Raw genomic sequence first — 19,243 nt, 5'->3', positions numbered from 1 at the left:
GGCAAGTGTTTATTAAGAAACGCATCTCTTTGAGGAAATAAGATATATTTATATTTCAGACATTTTCTGAAATTACTTTTTTATCAAGGATTGTGGCATTTCTGAGGTCTCTGTGTGTGCCTTAAAGTACAAGAAATGCTGACAGATACTGTGAGGTTTTTATTTTTTAATATTAAGATAATTTTTATTATTTTTGTGCATAGCAACGTTATAAATATATATTGTTTGTTGAATTTGGTATTAATAAAAAAGAACTCAAGTTTATTTAAAGAAGACATGCCATTCAGCCATCAGCCTTTTTGGTTAGCTAATAGTTCTGTTCTCCCAATATCTCATTCAGATACTTTTAAAGGGCTGTTAAGGTTCTTGCTTCAACTGCATTATTCAGTACTTGTTCCAGATTTCCACTACCCTTTGCATGAAGAAGTGCGTCTTGTCTTCAGTCTTAATACACCTCCCCTTTTGCATTCCTGTCCTTGAGAGGATAATTTGCTTGTTAGTTGAAAAAAATATCCTGCTAGGTCCAGTTTGTTGCCTTTGGGGAATTTTGGAGTATTGAATGCAGTGAAGAGTTACCTTCACTGCTCGAGAGCAGGACAAACCTTATAACTTATAGACCCAGGATGTTCTGAACTGCTCCATTTAATCCAAGGAAGAACTCCTACGGTGTATGAATGCATCCAAGGAGCTGCTCCATTTAATACCAAAATTAAAATTCATTTAGTGTGTTAAAGCTGCAAAGATCATCTCATATGTAATAGTGAATGCCCAGTTCATTTAGGACACTTTATTTACTTGCTATATAAAGCTGCTTTTGTAATAACATGCCTCAAATCAGGTTGGTCAGAAAATCACTTTGTCAGGTTTGTAACATTTGCAGTTGTGAGATTTGAGTGCATTGGTGAACTATTATTGGATAGGTGAAATTAACTATAATTTAAAATGTTACAACTCCATCTTTTTCAAATCTCTCCTACCTTGTAACATTTGTCCCAATCTTTTACCTTTGTGAACTTTCAGTTGAAGATTAATACACTGTTTTACATTTTCAATGAAACTTCCCTTGTTCTGTTTTCAAATATTTCGCACAAGTGATCAGATTTTGAAAGTACTTGTGTATCTGTGTTATACTGTTGAATCAGTAGTAACATTTTGTTTTTGGTATTGATACAAGCTTTTGGACCCCACTACGGCATGAAAATAATACAAAAGCAAATGACGGATAATTCCCTCTCCACTCCAGTATCACAGCTGCTTAACTTGAAGAGCAGTTTATTTATTTCCTCACTGTTGCAGACTAGGCTTAGGTATACAGATAGCCTCTTGGGTTGAAACTTGCATTGATTTTCACTTACTGGCAACCATAGGTTGCACTGCCTGTGTGGAGTTTCCTCCAGATACTCATATGGGGCAAACATCATCAGACAATACAGTCTGTATGTATTTTAGATGATATGGGGGTGGGGGGGGGATTGGGGATTGGGGCAACTGGAGTCTATATAGATGTGTGCACAAGCAAAGTGTACCCAAGATTCCAGGTGTCACAGCCTCACACTTTAATGCTGCCAGCACCTGCTCCCTTAAACCCTTAATGTGATATGCAAGTTAGAAAATGGAAGGATAGTTGGACAGACAACTGTTAGCCATCCTTATTCATCCCAAAGGATGAATTCATCCCAAAACATGAATTACTTTATCAGTGAGGGTTATGTATAATGTATTGAAGAACAATTAATCTATCATTTCTAACACCCTCATTTGAAGGAATTGCACCACAAGTCAATATGATTCCAGTACCCAGCTCATTGGTAACATCCTCATGCTCTTATAGCATGTATAAATCACATTATTATTTATAAACCTATTACATAATAAGAGTGTTCAATATTCAATTTTTTTTCTCTTGAAAGAGCAATAGCACTTTTCTGCTTCATTATGTTAAACTATGCAGGATTTTAAATAATTGGTGCAATTGCCACAATTCAGGCCCTGTGATAAGCCTTCGTAAAGGAGATTATTCTTTTTATGTAGCATAAAATTTTCAGATCTACTTAAACTTGGGCCAGAAGCAGTTCCTGCAGCACTGGACGTAAGGCAGCAAACAATCCTTAGTGGTACCCCATAACGGGGCACCCACACACACTCCCATATTTAGTTGCACACATAATTAATTTGGTATCAACTATTAATTTAACATGCTCACCTTTGGGATATCTAAGGAAAACTGAAGTAGCTGGATAAAACCCCACATAGACACATGAGAAATGTGCAAACTCCACATATACAGTGAGTGGTAATCAAATTTAAACCCAGCTATATCCAAAAAGTATTAGCAGATACCACTGTGCAGTCCAAGACGTTTAAACCAGGATAGACTTAATATCTGAGAGAGAATTGTTTACATAGTATTTCTTAAGAAAAAAACATGTTTGCATGATCCAGTAGACTTAAATATGAATATATTCTAGTAGTAGGATTAAGTTCATTAAGATCATGTGCCAGTGTTTATTACACGCAATTTTTGCAGTGCAATTCTTTTTACAGGATGTTGTCCCTCAATCTGTTTTGTTTTCCTCCAATAAAATAAGCATAGTGTTCTGGCACCATTTTATTTATAAAACTGAGTAGTGACAGATTGAACCAGATTCAGTAGACAAAAGCACTAAGTTTTTTGTTAGTTAGATGGTCTTCCAAGTAACCATTTTCTTCACTGTGATGTAGCAAAAGCCATATTTTTATAACATTTGACAAAGATTTCATCCAGGCATATGACCATACTGATTTTGTTTACTCTTTAACACTTTCCTACCTTTATTTTTTCAATCAAAACCCCTATGACAGTAGGGATAAAAGAGTTCCTGGATCAGATATTTTGGGATTAAACTGTTTTCTTCCATCAGCTCTGTTTAATGATAAAATGGAGCTTCAAATCAAACTGCAGTAATTAAAATCAACTTTCATTTTTTTCAAAAGATAATGAATGGATTAACTGCCAGTTCTGAATCTATTCTGGATTCGTTTAGATTAACATCTCAGTTTCAAGTTTGGTATAATAAAACAAACAGTGCTAAATTTTGAGCATAATTCTTTTCAGATATCAAAGCAGTGTTACTGGCTGGCTTGACCTGTTTGATATTTTGTGTCTTCAAGACAAAAATACCAAGTGGTAGCCCGCTTACTGGATTAACTTGAAGTAGGATTTTGTGCCATATGCTCTATTCAATGCATGAGGTGAGACAGAAAAAAACTGCACTTTGTATCTTTTAAGGAATTTCCAAAGAGCAATTACCTAACCCATGTGTATTTCTCTTTCAGTAAATTCAAACTCAGAAGCGTCTATTTTGTCTGTTTACTTAGAAAGAAAGCTTTACATGTTTCATCTCCTCAAGGGCAGCACTGTGGCATTGTGGTTAGCATTGCCTCACAAGTCTGAGAGACTTTTAAACCTAAGCCAGTTGCTACCTGCATTGCAATTAAGCCATTTCTTTTCAGCCTTTTTCCTGTCTTTGTATTGATTTGTATTTCCCCCATGTATTTTTTGTTTTTCTTCACTCATTCAAAAGATAAAATTAAAGATTCTTAGATGTGTTTTAGGTTAGTTGGTGATTCTAAATTTAGAGAAACTCCATAGATTATACTCTCAACTTCATTCAACAGTGATTTTGCATGCTTGTGTGTGTACACACAGACATTCAGTCCCAGCAACAGCAGCTACATGCATATTATGTTTGAGATTGACTGTGTTTTAGATGCATTCATCACCCAGCGAACCAATATTTGAAGTAAGGACAATAAGAAAAACTCCTATATAAATACTGTGTGAAACATAAACATAAAAAAGTGAAAAACCTGGAAACAGATAGTATAGCTGGGTAACTGTTTGTTTTAGACTGAGTAATGCACTTGGGAAGGGGCACTAAAATTTATACTAGCGGTGACCGGAAATCTTTACCTCACCCACCTCTTTTTGGTTAGCAGGATCTCTGAACAGAACACTGTGTGGTACTCATTGCTTTCAAAAGGATTTTGCACAATGTCATCTCCTCTCTAGAATTACTCTTCCAAACTAAAATCTCAAGCCTTGCATATTTATTATGACTTATCATACCACACTTCTTTTCACTATCCTTGTGTCGAATTAACTGTTTAGAAAAAATGATTAATGGCCCGGAGCAATCACTAGGGATTTTGTCTGGGTTTTATGTGTGAATTACAGATGGAATGAGAGAGGGAAGGTGTGCCGTATTTTGTTTTCTCTTTTATTTCATTATTTTGGGTCTCATTCATGAAATGCTTATAAATTTTTAAGTATACTAACTGAATTTCCCAGAGTTGCCAGAGAGTATTTTTTATAATGGGTTGCCAAGTAAGAAAGCAAATAGTTATTTGTTTTTTAAAAATTGACCCATTTTGTCTTTACTTTCTGAAATGTAAGTGTCCCACCCATCATCTACACTAAATCTCTGATACCTGTAAATTTCCTTGTTCTCATGAGTTGAGATTTTTTTTGTAAATTATTCCATTCCATAATTGCAGGAACTCTTTGCTGGGTTGAAATCATGAACACTGCTTCTTTGAATGTCCTGGTTTACTGTGGTTTCACAAATAGATGTTTAATCCCACATTGATAAACTGGATAGCTTGTTGAATGAGTTGTTAATATGGCATATATACTGGGCATAAACTACTGTTTTTTGTGGCGTTCCCTCTATTGAACCCCTGTTCATCTTAAACTCTATAAACTCAATATGTTAAGTTGGGTTAACTAATATAAATGTGGTGTTTGTGGTGGTATCTATTATGATTCATTAATTAAATTCTTTGTGCTCATGTCGTTGGACTTGCGGCCACATGTCTTGGACACTCGGGTGAAGAGAGGGGCGGAGCTGTCAACTGATCACCACCTGGTGGTGAGTTGGCTTCGATGGTGGGGGAGGATGCCGGTCAGGCGTGGTAGGCCCAAACGTGTTGTGAGGGTCTGCTGGGAACGTCTGGCAGAGCCCCCTGTCAGAAGTAGCTTCAACTCCCACCTCCGGCAGAACTTCGACCACATCCTGAGGGAGGTGGGGGACATTGAGTCCGAATGGGCCATGTTCCGTGCCTCTATTGTTGAGGCAGCTGACCGGAGCTGTGGTCGTAAGGTGGTCGGTGCCTGTCGTGGCGGCAATCCCCGAACCCGTTGGTGGACACCGGCGGTGAAGGATGCCGTCAAGCTGAAGAAGGAGTCCTACAGGACCATGGAGAACGACTTTCGGATGGCTTCGAGGAGATTCTGGTCCACCATCCGGCGTCTCAGGAAGGGGAAGCAGTGCAGTGTCAACACTGTATATGGTGGGGATGGTGCGCTGCTGACCTCGACTCGGGACGTTGTGGGTCGGTGGGGGGAATACTTCGAAGACCTCCTCAATCCCATTAACATGCCTTCCAATGAGGAAGCAGAGCCTGGGGACTCAGAGGTGGGCTCCCCCATCTCTGGGACTGAGGTTACCGAGGTGGTCAAAAAACTCCTTGGTGGCAGGGCCCCGGGGGTGGATGAGATATGCCCGGAGTTCCTCAAGGCTCTGGATGTTGTAGGACTGTCTTGGCTGACACGCCTCTGCAACATCGCATGGACATCAGGGACAGTGCCTCTGGATTGGCAGACCGGGGTGGTGGTCCCCCTCTTTAAGAAAGGGGATCGGAGGGTGTGTTCCAACTACAGAGGGATCACACTCCTCAGCCTCCCTGGAAAAGTCTATTCAGGGGTCCTGGAGAGGAGGGTCCGTCGGATAGTCGAGCCTCGGATTCAGGAGGAACAGTGTGGTTTTCGTCCTGGTCGCGGAACAGTGGACCAGCTCTATACCCTTAGCAGGGTCCTGGAGGGTGCATGGGAGTTTGCCCAACCAGTGTACATGTGTTTTGTGGACTTGGAAAAGGCATTCGACCGTGTCCCTCGGGGAATCCTGTGGGGGGTACTCCGAGAGTATGGGGTACCGGCCCCCCTGATAAGGGCTGTTCAGTCCCTGTACGATCGGTGCCAGAGCTTGGTCCGCATTGCCGGCAGTAAGTCGAACCCGTTTCCAGTAAGAGTTGGACTCCGCCAGGGCTGCCCTTTGTCACCGATTCTGTTCATAACTTTTATGGACAGAATTTCTAGGCGCAGCCAGGGCGTTGAGAGGGTCCGGTTTGGTGGGCTCAGGATTGGGTCACTGCTTTTTGCAGATGATGTTGTCCTGTTTGCTTCATCAGGCCGTGATCTTCAGCTCTCTCTGGATCGGTTCGCAGCCGAGTGTGAAGCGGCTGGGATGAGAATCAGCACCTCCAAATCCGAGACCATGGTGCTCAGCCGGAAAAGGGTGGAGTGCCCTCTCAGGGTTGGTAGCGAGATCCTGCCCCAAGTGGAGGAGTTCAAGTATCTCGGGGTCTTGTTCACAAGTGAGGGAAGAATGGAGCGTGAGATCGACAGGCGGATCGGTGCGGGAGAGGCGCTGTCGTGGTGAAATTGCGGCTCAGCTCTCAATTTACCAGTCGATCTATGTTCCTACCCTCACCTATGGTCATGAGCTATGGGTAGTGACCGAAAGAACGAGATCGCGAATACAAGCGGCTGAAATGAGTTTCCTCCGCAGGGTGTCTGGGCTTTCCCTTAAAGATAGGGTGAAAAGCTCAGTCATCCGGGAGGGGCTCAGAGTAGAGCCGCTGCTCCTCCGCATCGAGAGGAGTCAGATGAGGTGGCTCGGGCATCTGATCAGGATGCCTCCTGGACGCCTCCCTGGTGAGGTGTTCCGGGCACGTCTAACCGGGAGGAGGCCCCGGGGAAGACCCAGGACACGCTGGAGGGACTATGTCTCTCGACTGGCCTGGGAACGCCTTGGGATTCTCCCGGAAGAGCTAGAAGAAGTGGCCGGGGAGAGGGAAGTCTGGGCATCTCTGCTCAAGCTGCTGCCCCCGCGACCCGACCTCGGATAAGCGGGAGACAATGGATGGATGGATGGATGGATGGATGGATGGATGGATGGATGGATAATTAAATTCTTGAAACCTCATGAATTTTTTTTAAATTGCATAAACAATAATGTAGATACAAAATTTTGTGAAAGTAGACATAGCTGTTAGAGTGATGCATAATTTTTGTGTTGGTCCCCCATGACACCATAATCACCCCTTTGCTTTCCCCACTCCCTTTCATTTCTATTGAATCACTGACATTGAATGTAGCCTTCACTGTACATAGAGGTAAATTTAAAGAATATGCTAAACTCATTACTTCTGACTAAACCATTCTGGCTATATCTGAAGTTTAGATATTTTAGTTGTATCAACTGTACGCAAAGGTACGCAAAATTTCATGTACTTTGACTCAGTCATTTTGGAGTGATGCATTCCACGTCCACTCTTACAACAGCATAACAGTATGTAGCCTGGATTTTAAGCTGGACCAATGGCAACCTATATAGATAGATACTTTTATAGTTGCAGAATTTCATGAAAATTAGTGCAGTCGTTTTAGTGTGGCTGGCACTCAAACCAACTGACAGAGATAAAACATTCAAGGGGTTGAAATCAGGTCATTAGTTTCCAAAATGAATAAATAATTTCAATTGAAGCTGAAGAATTCAAAAGACATACATAGGGTTATTTATAAAGATTTGCACATAAGAGACAGTGCTACTAAAATCTCAGGCCAGATTCAGGAGCACCATGTTGAACTCTGTTTTGTCTTGGAAGGGTCCAAGGGTGACCCAGTCCTCACTTTGTAACTTCCTCTCTACATCTGTTTATCTCCAAGCCTTTGACTCATGCTCTTTTAAGTCACACTCAACAGCGTGTGCAGAGGTGCAGTGCAGTCTTTAGCTCCACTTGTGGTTGCCACCAGGATGAACTAGGGTTAACTGCATCTATGGTTAAAATACTTCCTCCTTTCTCTTATCTCTAGACCCCAGATCATTTACAAAAAGTTCATGACAAAGCAAAGAAGCAGGTTCAAATGTTAATTCACTCAGTATAGAGTAACATTTTCTAAATGGGTGACATATGTAGGAAATAAGTGGTCCTTTTTTTTTTTTTTTTTTTTTTTTTAAATCAACATAATTATGACATTTTATTAGGCATCATAGTATGCATTAAAATTATGATTTATACAGATGAAAGAAACATTTATTTGCATTTGAAATGCATACACACTTTATACAGTCATGAACTGGTGCAGAATAAACTTATCTGTAAGTAGATCAGAACTACTGAAGTAGTGATAAGATTAAAAAAAATACACATGAAGTTTGCATCCATGAACAGTTTAGTAATATTTTTTGAATGCTGCATGTTTTTTACCAGTCTGTTAAACTGCAGTGTACAAGTCTTAAGTACGTCATATTTTATTTAGACCTACTGTGAGCAAAAAAGTAAAAAATGTTAACAACCAAACAACACATTTATTGCAAACGTACATTCAGAACCCTACATTTTAAACCAACATTGGATTTTATAATTATTTAAAATATGAATTATCCAAATCCCAATTAATATATCTGAAGTGGTAGTTAATGTAGTAGTTCAGCGATCACCATCATTGTAATATATGGAGCATTCTCTTCCACACCCACCACGTGACAAGCCATTTGGATTGTTTTTTTTTTTTTTTTTGTTACGGTGGCTGGAGTATCATGTTGGAGGACCGGCTTGCAGGACTGGATACAGATTAACGTCACAGCCAGAACTAAGCAATTGCAGGTTAAGGGCCTTGCACAAGGGCCCAACTGAGTAGACTCACTTCTGGCATTTACAGGATTTGAACCGGCAACTTTCCAGTTGCTGGCGCAGATCCCTAGCCTTAAAGCCACCATTCTGCCTTCTATTGTAATATATGGTGTATATATGAGAGACTTTCAACGCAAAGTTTCTGCACTTTTATATTTTCGGTGGAAATGGTGAAGGTAGGAGGAGTAGTAATTGGTGATGTAGGAGACTGTCATGTGACTGAAAAAATTGCATTGCAAAGGACCATGTAGAACAGTGATGTAATTTGTTTTTGAAATTCTTAATAAATAGAGTTTAAAAAAAAAAAAAAAAAGTGCGGAAACTTAAATAGAGTTGAAAAAAAAGTGCGGAAACTTTTTAAACGTCAGTCTGTAAAAGATACCGCTGGAGGCATATCAGCAGACACACAAACGCTTCGATCTCCTTCAAGTGGTTACTGGAATATAAAATAAACACTTTCACAAAGGTATAACGAAACAAGTGTGCCTTTATTCAAGAATGAAACTGGATAACATAAAATTCAAGTGACAACAAGATACCAAGAATACATTATTCACCAGCATTTGTGTGTCTGGTGATATGCCTTCAACGATATTTTTTACAGGTAGCAAAACTGTTACAGACTGAAATTAAAGGCTTCTTCTTTTTGGGTGCATACACCGTCATCATGGCACTGCCACCTCTTAACAGCAGCATGGTGAATTGCTCACGTACTGAAGTGACTTTAGCTAGAGGTGGAAGTCCCATTTTATGGTGCCAAGCAGCGTTACGGTGCAGCTGTCTATTAGCCAGCGAAAGTGCTGTGAAGAAGCTGTCTGTTGTTATGGTCCTTCCTTTGTCCAGTCTGATGGCGGTCACGGGACATCGTATCTTTGATTGCCGGTACAACAAATAGTTCTGAGCAGTCATCAGCCACAGTGCTGCTCTTGTGAAAAGAATGGAGATAAATGTTATCAACTCGGAGAGGGAGAGGCAAGTTTGTTGTACCACGTGAATGTCACTGAGAGAATAAAACTTGAGTAATAAAAAAAACAAGCGCTAAAATTTACAAGTAGCCAAAATTTACACTGGCTGTTACAGACTCAAATCAAATGTATATTTTTATTATATTGTAGAAATAATAATAGCAGCTCACTACTCAAAACGTGTAGCACCCGGTCCTGAACCTGGGACCTCCAGGTTATAAGGCAGCAGTTCTTACCTATGCGCCATTCAAGAATACATGTAAACTCCTTGTTGATTGACATTTGAGCTTGAGTTTTCAACTCGTTGACAGCCACATGTAAATTGAATGCTTTTTTTTTTTCTTTGGTTATATTCTTGAATAGAAGTGCACATGTTTCTTTGATATTTGGACTAAACTCTTCACACATTATACACTTGACGTCATTATTAGTATAACCTGACAGGTGGCGCAGTGGTAGTGCTGCTGCTTTGTAGTAAGGAGATTGTGGGTTCGCTTCCTGGATCCTCCCTGTGTGGAGAGCGCTTTGAGTAGTGAGAAAAGCACTATATAAATGTAAAGAATTATTATTATTATTACATGGAAAAAGTTTCTTCTTTAGGTATGTGTTCAGCATTTCTTGTATTTCCTTTAATCCTACGTTTACCCAGATCTTTGTAGACACGGAACACACATGAAATGCATGTGTTCCAAATAATGATATACTGTATTGTTTACCCTGTACAACCTCAGGCACCTCACACGCAAATAAGGAGCCTTAGCTTGAGCTGGGAGAGCTTTTTGCCCGAGCTGAGCTCCGTCAAGGTGGGGGATGGAACAGCAGGCTGCTTGCTGCTTGTGCTGATTGATGCATTTACAAAACAAAAGACAGTGATGGAGAGGTGTGAAGGGATTTAAGGTGGGCTGGGATTATGAGTTTTTCGTAGGCTTCAGGAATTCTAGAATTAAAGCAATCTCCACTGTTATAGTTTTAAACATCTTCCCTCCCACTCTTGCCATTCCATCAATCAATGTCAACCTGCTTACTTCATACCAGCAAGTGTTAGGTCATGTCTGGTGGTGACCCTTAGATAGCAAACATCACTTTTATTGATTACAGAGGTCATTAATGGTCTTATCAGTAATTGCCTGTACTTGAGACTCCTTTACCTCCACAGTCCTCACTGACCCCCTGTGAATATATTTTATAGGTATAATATACTTAATAAGTAACTATAATGATAAAGATTTTGTTACAACATAAAGAAAATAACAAATATGAAACTATTTAACATACACAAAAACCACATCATTACTTTTCGTTCCACAACAACATATATTTTCCTAGTGATAGGATTTATAGTTGTGCTCATAAGTTTACATACCCTTCCTACAATTTGTAAAATGTGTACCATACTTTAAAAAAGAGATGATTGATCTGGCAGAAGACATTTAATTTGCTTAAGGCATCACAGAATAGCACAACCATTAAACAGAACATACTAATAAGGAAAATAATGAGACGGTCCCTGTTCAAAAGTTTACATACCGTTCTTAATACTGTTTATTGTCCCCTTTAGCGTCAATGATGGCATGCAGTCTTTTGTGATAGTTGTGGATGAGGTCATTAATTTTCTCATGTGGTAGAACTGCCTATTGTTCTTGGCGAAAAGCCTCCAGGTCCTGTAAATTTGTGGGTTTTCTTGCATGAACTGCACAATTGAGATTTCCCCAAAGTGACTCAATGAAATTGAGGTCAGAATGCTATGATGGCCACTCCAGCACCTTCAGTTTTCTCTGCTGTAGTCACCAAAGGGTCAACTTGGGTTTGTGTTTTGAGTCATTGCCATGTTGGAAGATCCAAGTGCGTCCCATGGTCAGCTTCCGGACTGATGAATGCAAGTTGTCCTTTCAATATTTTCTGGTAACATACTGTATTCATCTTGCCATCAATTTTCACTAAGTTACTTGTGCCGCTGTAGCTCACACACCCCCAGAACATCAAAGATCCACCTCCATGCTTCATAGTAGGGATGGCGTACTTTTGGTCATGGGTCTTGTTGCATCCTCTCCAAACATAGTATTTATGGTTGTGGCCATAAAGTTCAATTTTGGTCTCATTACTCCAAAGTACTTTGTTCCAGAATTATTGAGACTTGTCTAGATGCTGTTTGGCATACTGTAAGTGGGCTGTTCAGTGGCATTGGCACAGTCAAGGCGCTTTTTCTTGCAACTCGACTGTGCAGCCCATTTTTGTTCAAGTACCTCCTTATTGTGCATCTTGAAACAGTAACACCACTTGTTTGCAGAAAAGCCTGTATCTCAGCTGAACTGGCATGTGGGTTTTTCTTGGCAGCTCAATAAATGATCCTATCAGTTGTGGCTGAAATCTTGGTTGGTCTACCTGACCATGATCTGGTAACAACAGAACCCCTAACTTTCCACTTTTTATCAACGTCTGAACACTACTGATGGACATTATCAGATCTCCAGATATCTTTTATTCCCTTTTACTGACTTATACAAATCAACAACCTTTTCTCGCAGGTCATTTGACAGTTCCTTTGCTTTCCCCATAGCTTGGTATCCAGCAAAGTCATTGCAGCTCTTTTGAATTTAAATTGACTATTGTTACGCAGACAAACACTGATTACAATCAAAGAGGTTACAGGTGTTGACACTCTTTAAACCTGTGTGTGTCAACTTGTGTGTATAATATGAGCCCCAACATTCAAGGATATGTAAACTTTTGAGCAGGCCCATTTGGGTGATTTTAGTTACCATTATGATTTTAAAAAGGGCACACACAATTATGCAATAATAAATTGCCTCACCCGAGCACTCTCCCCAATTTTAAAAGGAAAGCTTTCTGCATGATTACTTATTTTTTCCAAACAATGGTCAGTATTTCACAAATTCTCCCAGCACAACTGTAAAAGTTCACAGTAGAATATGATCTCTGAATAGACACAATAGAACACAAATTGAGCATGTATTCTTTCACATATTTTATAGTACTGTATTATCTACCTTAAGTTTTTTGTTTGTCAAACATGATATGCTTTTGCATGTCCTTTTCCATTCTGTATTTCTCCTCAATTATCTTTCTGGGGTAGTTACAGTATATTAGTTACCTGAGTTTTCATAACCAATCAGAAGTCGCTTAGTAGCTGCTTTTATACTACCTCCAAGACCCTGACAGAATCGTGTTAATTCCACACCTTTGAAACTTTGCAATTCACTCATTTTCTGTTGTGAATGTGGAACCTTGGGCCACAAACAAATTATAAGCACCAGTTGAACTAATTGTTCAGTTGAAGCAATTGTCCTAAACATTGATTTGCAATTAGAAACATTAAAATGTAAAAGAAGCTTACAAAAAGTGTGCATATTATAAAGCCATTCAGAGAAATAATACAAACTAAAACAAGTTTAAAAATGAGTACAAAGAACAGTAACACCGAAATTCTATAAAGATGATGTGTTCTGTTATAGGCTGCTCCCATTCCACTGTTGCTTACAGATGTGAATTATATTTACAAGCTTGGACTATGTAAATGATTGTGGATGTTTGTTTATTGGGAGAGGTATGGACTTTTTAAGAAAGGCATGCTTTACTCTAACTGGAAGAGACCTCAAAGTTTTTCATAACACTTGGCAAAGAAAAAACAATCTAGCTGATTATTTAGTTCACCACCCAGGCTATAGCTTTGTAATCATAAGTTGTAGACTGTTTGTTATGTAATACTGTATTAGTTGAGCTCCTTCAAAAAGGTTTATTTATTTGGTTATTTATTTAAAGCTATTATTTTTAAATTAGTTTAGTTAGTTAATGCTGTTATTTTTGATAAATTGAAATAAACACGACGTTTAATTGTTGTTAACATTTATTAGAGGCGCTTAGCAGCTCCCTCACTCCGTCTTGCCCCCAGAACACACACCAAAAAAAATAAAACTCCCACACGCCCCTCGCATAACCTCCGCCCCCCCTTCTCCCGGAAGCGCATATGCTGGGTTAAATAGTGCAGGTGAGATGTGATATATTAACAATCTCCCATATAATTTTTTTACAACAAAAGCAACAAAAGAATAAAGGGGGAAACATATGTAACAAAGTCCTTGGTTACCATAGCAGAACAATAAAGGCCACAGCAAACACAACAAAACAGTAGTTACATATACAATTGAAATTGCATAAGTTTGGAATGTAGCCCCTTTATTTTTATTAAACGTTTTGATAAGACAGTTTTAGATAAGATTTCAATAGCACCATAGCCCTTCGCTGAGTACTTTTAATAACATGAGAGCAGATGCTCCCCTTTTTGTAAGACAATCAGCAAGTTGAGTTTTTGTGTCCGACCAAAGAACCTTCTTTATTTTTTTACTCTGTATGAGCTCCTTTATACTGCTTATTTTCAGTCTAAGTCGTTTCTCAGTGACCTGTTTTGTTGACTTAAGAGCATCAAACAGAGAGTGATTGTCTGTCACACAGACCAAAGGGGGTGCATTCAGATCAGCATTTCCAGTAGTAAGCTCAGAAAAGAGGGTCGCCAGAAAGAGAGCATTATCTATTCCATCTGACAGGGCTAGAGTTTCCCCTGCCAGAGTGCTCCTCACCACACGTCTAATTCTCTTAGACTGCCAGAAGAGGGGAGAAAACTTCCCTCTTTCTCCCATGAGACCAATTAATATACCCCCTTGTGTACCCCCATCAGGAAGATTTCCTAGGGAGGCATCACTGAAAACTGTCAGATTCAGAGCATCATTGTTTCTCAAATGCTGAAACCTGAGAGTGACTTTTTCAGATTTAAGCCTTCTAATGACCTTACTTATCTCGTGAATTGACTGAACTGTGGCATCTTTTATATTTGACTCCAATCTGCTTACATCAAACATGATGTCTGGTCTGGTTTGTTTTGCAACCCACAATATCTGTCCAATTTTTGACCTAAGTTGCTCTTTTTCAGTTTCATTAACAGAGGCATCTCTCTGCAGGGCATGCGCTGCTTGTAGGGGAGTTGGCTGTAAGTTTTCAATGTAACTATGCTGATGAACATGAATTTCACCATTAAAAGTAACAAAGTCCATTCCCATATAGCAGAAATTTTCCTGTTCCTCACGCCCCACCTGAAATGCCGACTTAAGCGTAGGAATCACATCTTTCGAGAAGTTTTGTGAGCTTGCCCAAAGAAAATCATCAACATGACATGCAAGTACTCCAGTAACCTTACACTGCTCATCCAACCAGTAGAATACTGCTGGGTCTACTTTGGACATTTTACCACCTGTACTCAGCATGATTTCTTTCACCTTATTGTACCAATACAGTGATGCATCAGCAAGGCTGTAAACACACTTGTTGAGTTTCCATAGAGTATTTTTCTTTTCTGCTTCAGCAGGAGGCCGGATATAGATTTCTCTGGACAACTGCATGCCCTGTAAGAAAGCAGATTTGATGTCCATGGAATGGACGTGCCATTTGTTTTGACAGATTACTGCTAACAATAGTCTAAGAGACTCAGAAGCACAAGTTGGAGAATCTTTCTGCAGCTCGTGAATATTAAACTCTTCAAATCCTCTAGCTACGAGTCGTGCCTTGGGCACAATGCCATTGGGAGTTTCTTTGAGACTACAGGCCCATCTGGTAGAGACACACTTTTGACCTACATCGTCAACTTGTTCAAAAACATTGTTTTTGTACCAATTCAAGATTTCATCCCGCTTAGCCACATCAAATGAAATGTCTTTTGTTATAAGCACATCACTCTCCCTAACAGGTGATTCAATGTTAAGATTATCAACACATGATAAATCTACTGACTCCTTTTGCCCATCACTGCCATCAAGTTCAATATGTTGCAAATTATACCAGCTTTTGTATTTTCCAGAAGCTTTGCCTGCTCTACCTAAAACCCTTGCTTTCTGTAGACCACCACCATCCTGCTTAATAAAGGTCACAGTTTGTCCCTTCTTAATCTTTACACCAGTGGGAGAGGCAGGGTTATCACAAAGAATGTGATCTGTTTCCATTTGTGTCATACTAGGATGAATCACTACTCCTGTATTTACCTCCCTGTCGCCGATTGTTTCCTGTTCGCTGTCTGTATTTTCTTCACTATCTGAGCTTACTGCTACATTGCTTAAGCTGTTTTTTTTTTTTTTTTTGCCTGTTGTCTTTCACAGTCTGCTCATCCTTAGATTCCTGATCCTGCGTGTTTATCTTACAGAGTCTGGATTGATGCACTCTTACAAGAATCCCCCCATGTCTTATAAACACCACAGCTCCATCCTGACCAATAACTACCCCTGGTCCCTTCCATTCTGGACAGTCCCCTCTTTTGTAATATTCCTTGTCTCCGGTCACATACATTTCATCAGTGGGCCTGAGCTGCTTACGTATTGCCCTTCTCATCCGCTCAGAAGACTCAGCTTCTGTGAATGCTTTCCTGGAAGCATGTAAGGCAGAAATATGTTCTCCCACTCTAGCACTCATAGTAGTGCCTTCTAAAGCAGGTGGTTTATCGACTATCACAGAAGGAAGATTAGGATTTCGTCCAAACACCAACTGATACGGACTGTAGCCATGAACGTTTAACATACTGTTCTTAGCCATGAGGGCCCAATCAAGGGCAGTGTGCCAGTCACATCCATTCTCTCGTTTGACCTTCAGGATGATTTCAGTCAGTGTCTGATTATGTCTCTCGAGTAGTCCGTTGATCCAGGGACTGTATCCTGCTGCTGTTCTTGTCTCGATGTGAAAGTTCTCAGCCATGTCTCTGATCTCTTCACTATTGAATTCACCTCCGTTGTCGCTGTACGGCTTCTGAGGGGCGCCATGAACACTAATCCAAGTGTGAATGAAGGAGTTTACAATTTCAGATGACTTCTTTATAGTCACAATGTTTCCAGCGCTGAACCGTGTAAAGTGATTGATTATGTGAAGATACCACACACCTGGCTCTAACTTGTGTAGATCCACCGCCACAGTCTCGTTATACTCTGAAGCTAAAGGTAACCCCACAGCAGGCTTTGGCTTTGTCCTTTTGTACTTCTTGCATATTTCACAGTCATTTACTATTTGTTGTATGTAGAGAAAAGCCAAGCAAAATGACACCTTTTATTGGCTAACTAGAAAGATTACAATATGCAAGCTTTTGAGGCAACTCAGGCCCCTTCTTCAGGCAAGATGTAATCTTGCCTGAAGAAGGGGCCTGAGTTGCCTCGAAAGCTTGCATATTGTAATCTTTCTAGTTAGCCAATAAAAGGTGTCATTTTGCTTGGCTTTTCTCTACATTCATAATGGCTAACACGGTACAACACCCTAGTACTATTTGTTGTAGAATAGTACAGCATTCTTTGTCCTTATTTCCTGAACTATGAATAAGTCTCTGTAGTCTGTCTGCTGACGCATGACCAAACTGCTTATGGAGCTTCAGAAGGACTCTGTGTTTCTCATCTGTAGACATATTTTCTGTCACTGTAAGGACCTCCTCTTCACTTTGAGGTTTTTTAGCTTCTTTGTCTCTGATGTCTACACAGTAATGTCCAGAACTAGTAAATTCAAGAGGAATGGATTGTTTGAACATCACTGCACTGTCCTTTTTCATGTCCCGAATGGTTCCTGCCTTCTTCAGTGACGTTTTACTTAGCAGAAGTGGAATGTCAACCTTGACAATTTCAGTTTCAATGTTGCATTTTGTCAGTCCTATTTTAGCTGGTAGTTTCACATTTCTTGTGGAATACACCAGACTCCCATCGCCAAACCGAAATGGTCTGCAACTTGGAGTTTCTGTTTGCATCAGTTGGTTCACTTGTTCTTGAGTGAGGCCGTCAATATAGTTTTCTAGCCATTTTTCCCCACACACAGTACGAGTACAAGCCGTGTCAATTATCGCAGATCCCAATGATTCAGTCATAAATATCTCAGCATGACATGGAGGCCTTTATGAACAATGTGATATTACACTCTTCTACATTTGCATCTTCAGTTATTGGCACTTGTTCAGTTTTCTTATGCGGACAGTCTTTAGCCCAATGAAATGTACACTGGCAAATAGCACATCTGGATCTCTTACCAAACTTATCCAGTGGATTAGTCCCCTGTAATGGCTGCTTTTGTAGTCCACTTTGCGACATCACGTTCCGTTTCCCTCTGCCTTGTGGTCTTTGTTCTGTGAAAAACGCAGATTCTTGGTTCACTTGTATCCCATTCAATGATCCTATAGTTTTCCTTCCAAAAATCCTCTTGAGAGCCGACTTCATGGAGGAGAACTTTAATTCTGTACAGGCCGTCAGAGCTAGCTGTCTGCTTTTTTCATCGAGGCAAGCCGTATCCAAAAGCTTAAAAGCCAACACAGCATCAGGAAGCGTCATATTATACTTTTTCATTCGGTTATAACGCTGTTCAAAGTCAGTTATGTAGTCCGCCATGGAAACTGAACTGCTTTTCGTTATGCCATCAAAATAAGAATACGCTTCATATGCGCAATCCTTTTCCTCTTTTAGAAACACAGCATCAAGCTTCGCCATTAACGTCGTCATACCGCTATCACTATCTAAATCTTCCGCAGGTATTTCCATCGCGGTTTCACGGGCTCTCCCTTCAAGACCCAAAGCAACAGCAAGTGCTTGTTTCTTTCTGTCAAGGTCGGTAACTCGCGTCCAGACATTGATTTCATTTTTCCAGCACTCGTACGGTCTGGCTTCATCAAACTTCGGTGGGACTTTATAACTAGCTGCCATCCTTATCAACCATCCTCTGCCACCATGATAAATTGAAATAAACACGACGTTTAATTGTTGATAACATTTATTAGAGGCGCTTAGCAGCTCCCTCACTCCGTCTTGCCTCCAGAACACACACCAAAAAAAATAAAACTCCCACACGCCCCTCGCATAACCTCCGCCCCCCCCTTCTCCCGGAAGCATATACGCTGGGTTAAATAGTGCAGGTGAGATGTGATATATTAACAATTTTGACCATGAACTGAATCTTGGCTTATGCATTTACTAGAGCAGGGGTTCTCAATGTCGGTCCTGGGGGCCCACTGTGGCTGCAGGTTTTTGTTCCAACCAGCTTCTATTTTTAATTGGACTCCTGGGCTAATTAAGTGAACTGTTAATTTGTCAAATTCTGTGTTTTGGGAAAAATATAGAAATTAGAAAACTAAGTTTGGTATATTAAAATGTACCAAGCAGTTTTATTGGAATAATGTATTTTGTTTTCTTTTTAACAATATTTTCATCTTGATTTTCATTCTGTTTTTTTGCAGAGTGTTCTAATTGTTTAATTAATTCATTATTTTCTAATTAGTGGGTCTAACGCTGAAGTAGTTGCAGCCTTGTTGTTTGCCTGGTTGTCTGCTCCGCTGGTTGTCATTATTAGGATACAATGAAGGGAGCAAACTGCACAGAGAAAGGGCAAAATAGAATGAAATCAACAAAAGGTTGTTAAGCATTTAAATCAAAAGCAGAAATATTCCTAAATGTCTTATAAATGTAAAACTTACTGCGGTGCTTTGTTAATGAAGAATAAGTGAAGAGAAAAAAAAATGTCTGCTAATT

General features: G+C 40.0%; 1 protein-coding gene across 2 annotated transcripts in view; it reads left to right on the top strand.

The window, feature by feature from the left end:
- vps13a (vacuolar protein sorting 13 homolog A) overlaps positions 1-19,243 on the top strand; it is a 285,577-nt gene that overhangs the window by 24,179 nt on the left and 242,155 nt on the right. The gene's annotated exons all lie outside the window — the stretch shown is intronic.

This window comes from Erpetoichthys calabaricus, chromosome 5, assembly GCF_900747795.2.
Source record: "Erpetoichthys calabaricus chromosome 5, fErpCal1.3, whole genome shotgun sequence".
NCBI classification, from domain to species: Eukaryota; Metazoa; Chordata; class Cladistia; order Polypteriformes; family Polypteridae; genus Erpetoichthys; species Erpetoichthys calabaricus.
The sequence above is the reverse complement of the archived record's forward strand: the minus strand, read 5'-3'. Positions and strand labels throughout refer to the sequence as shown.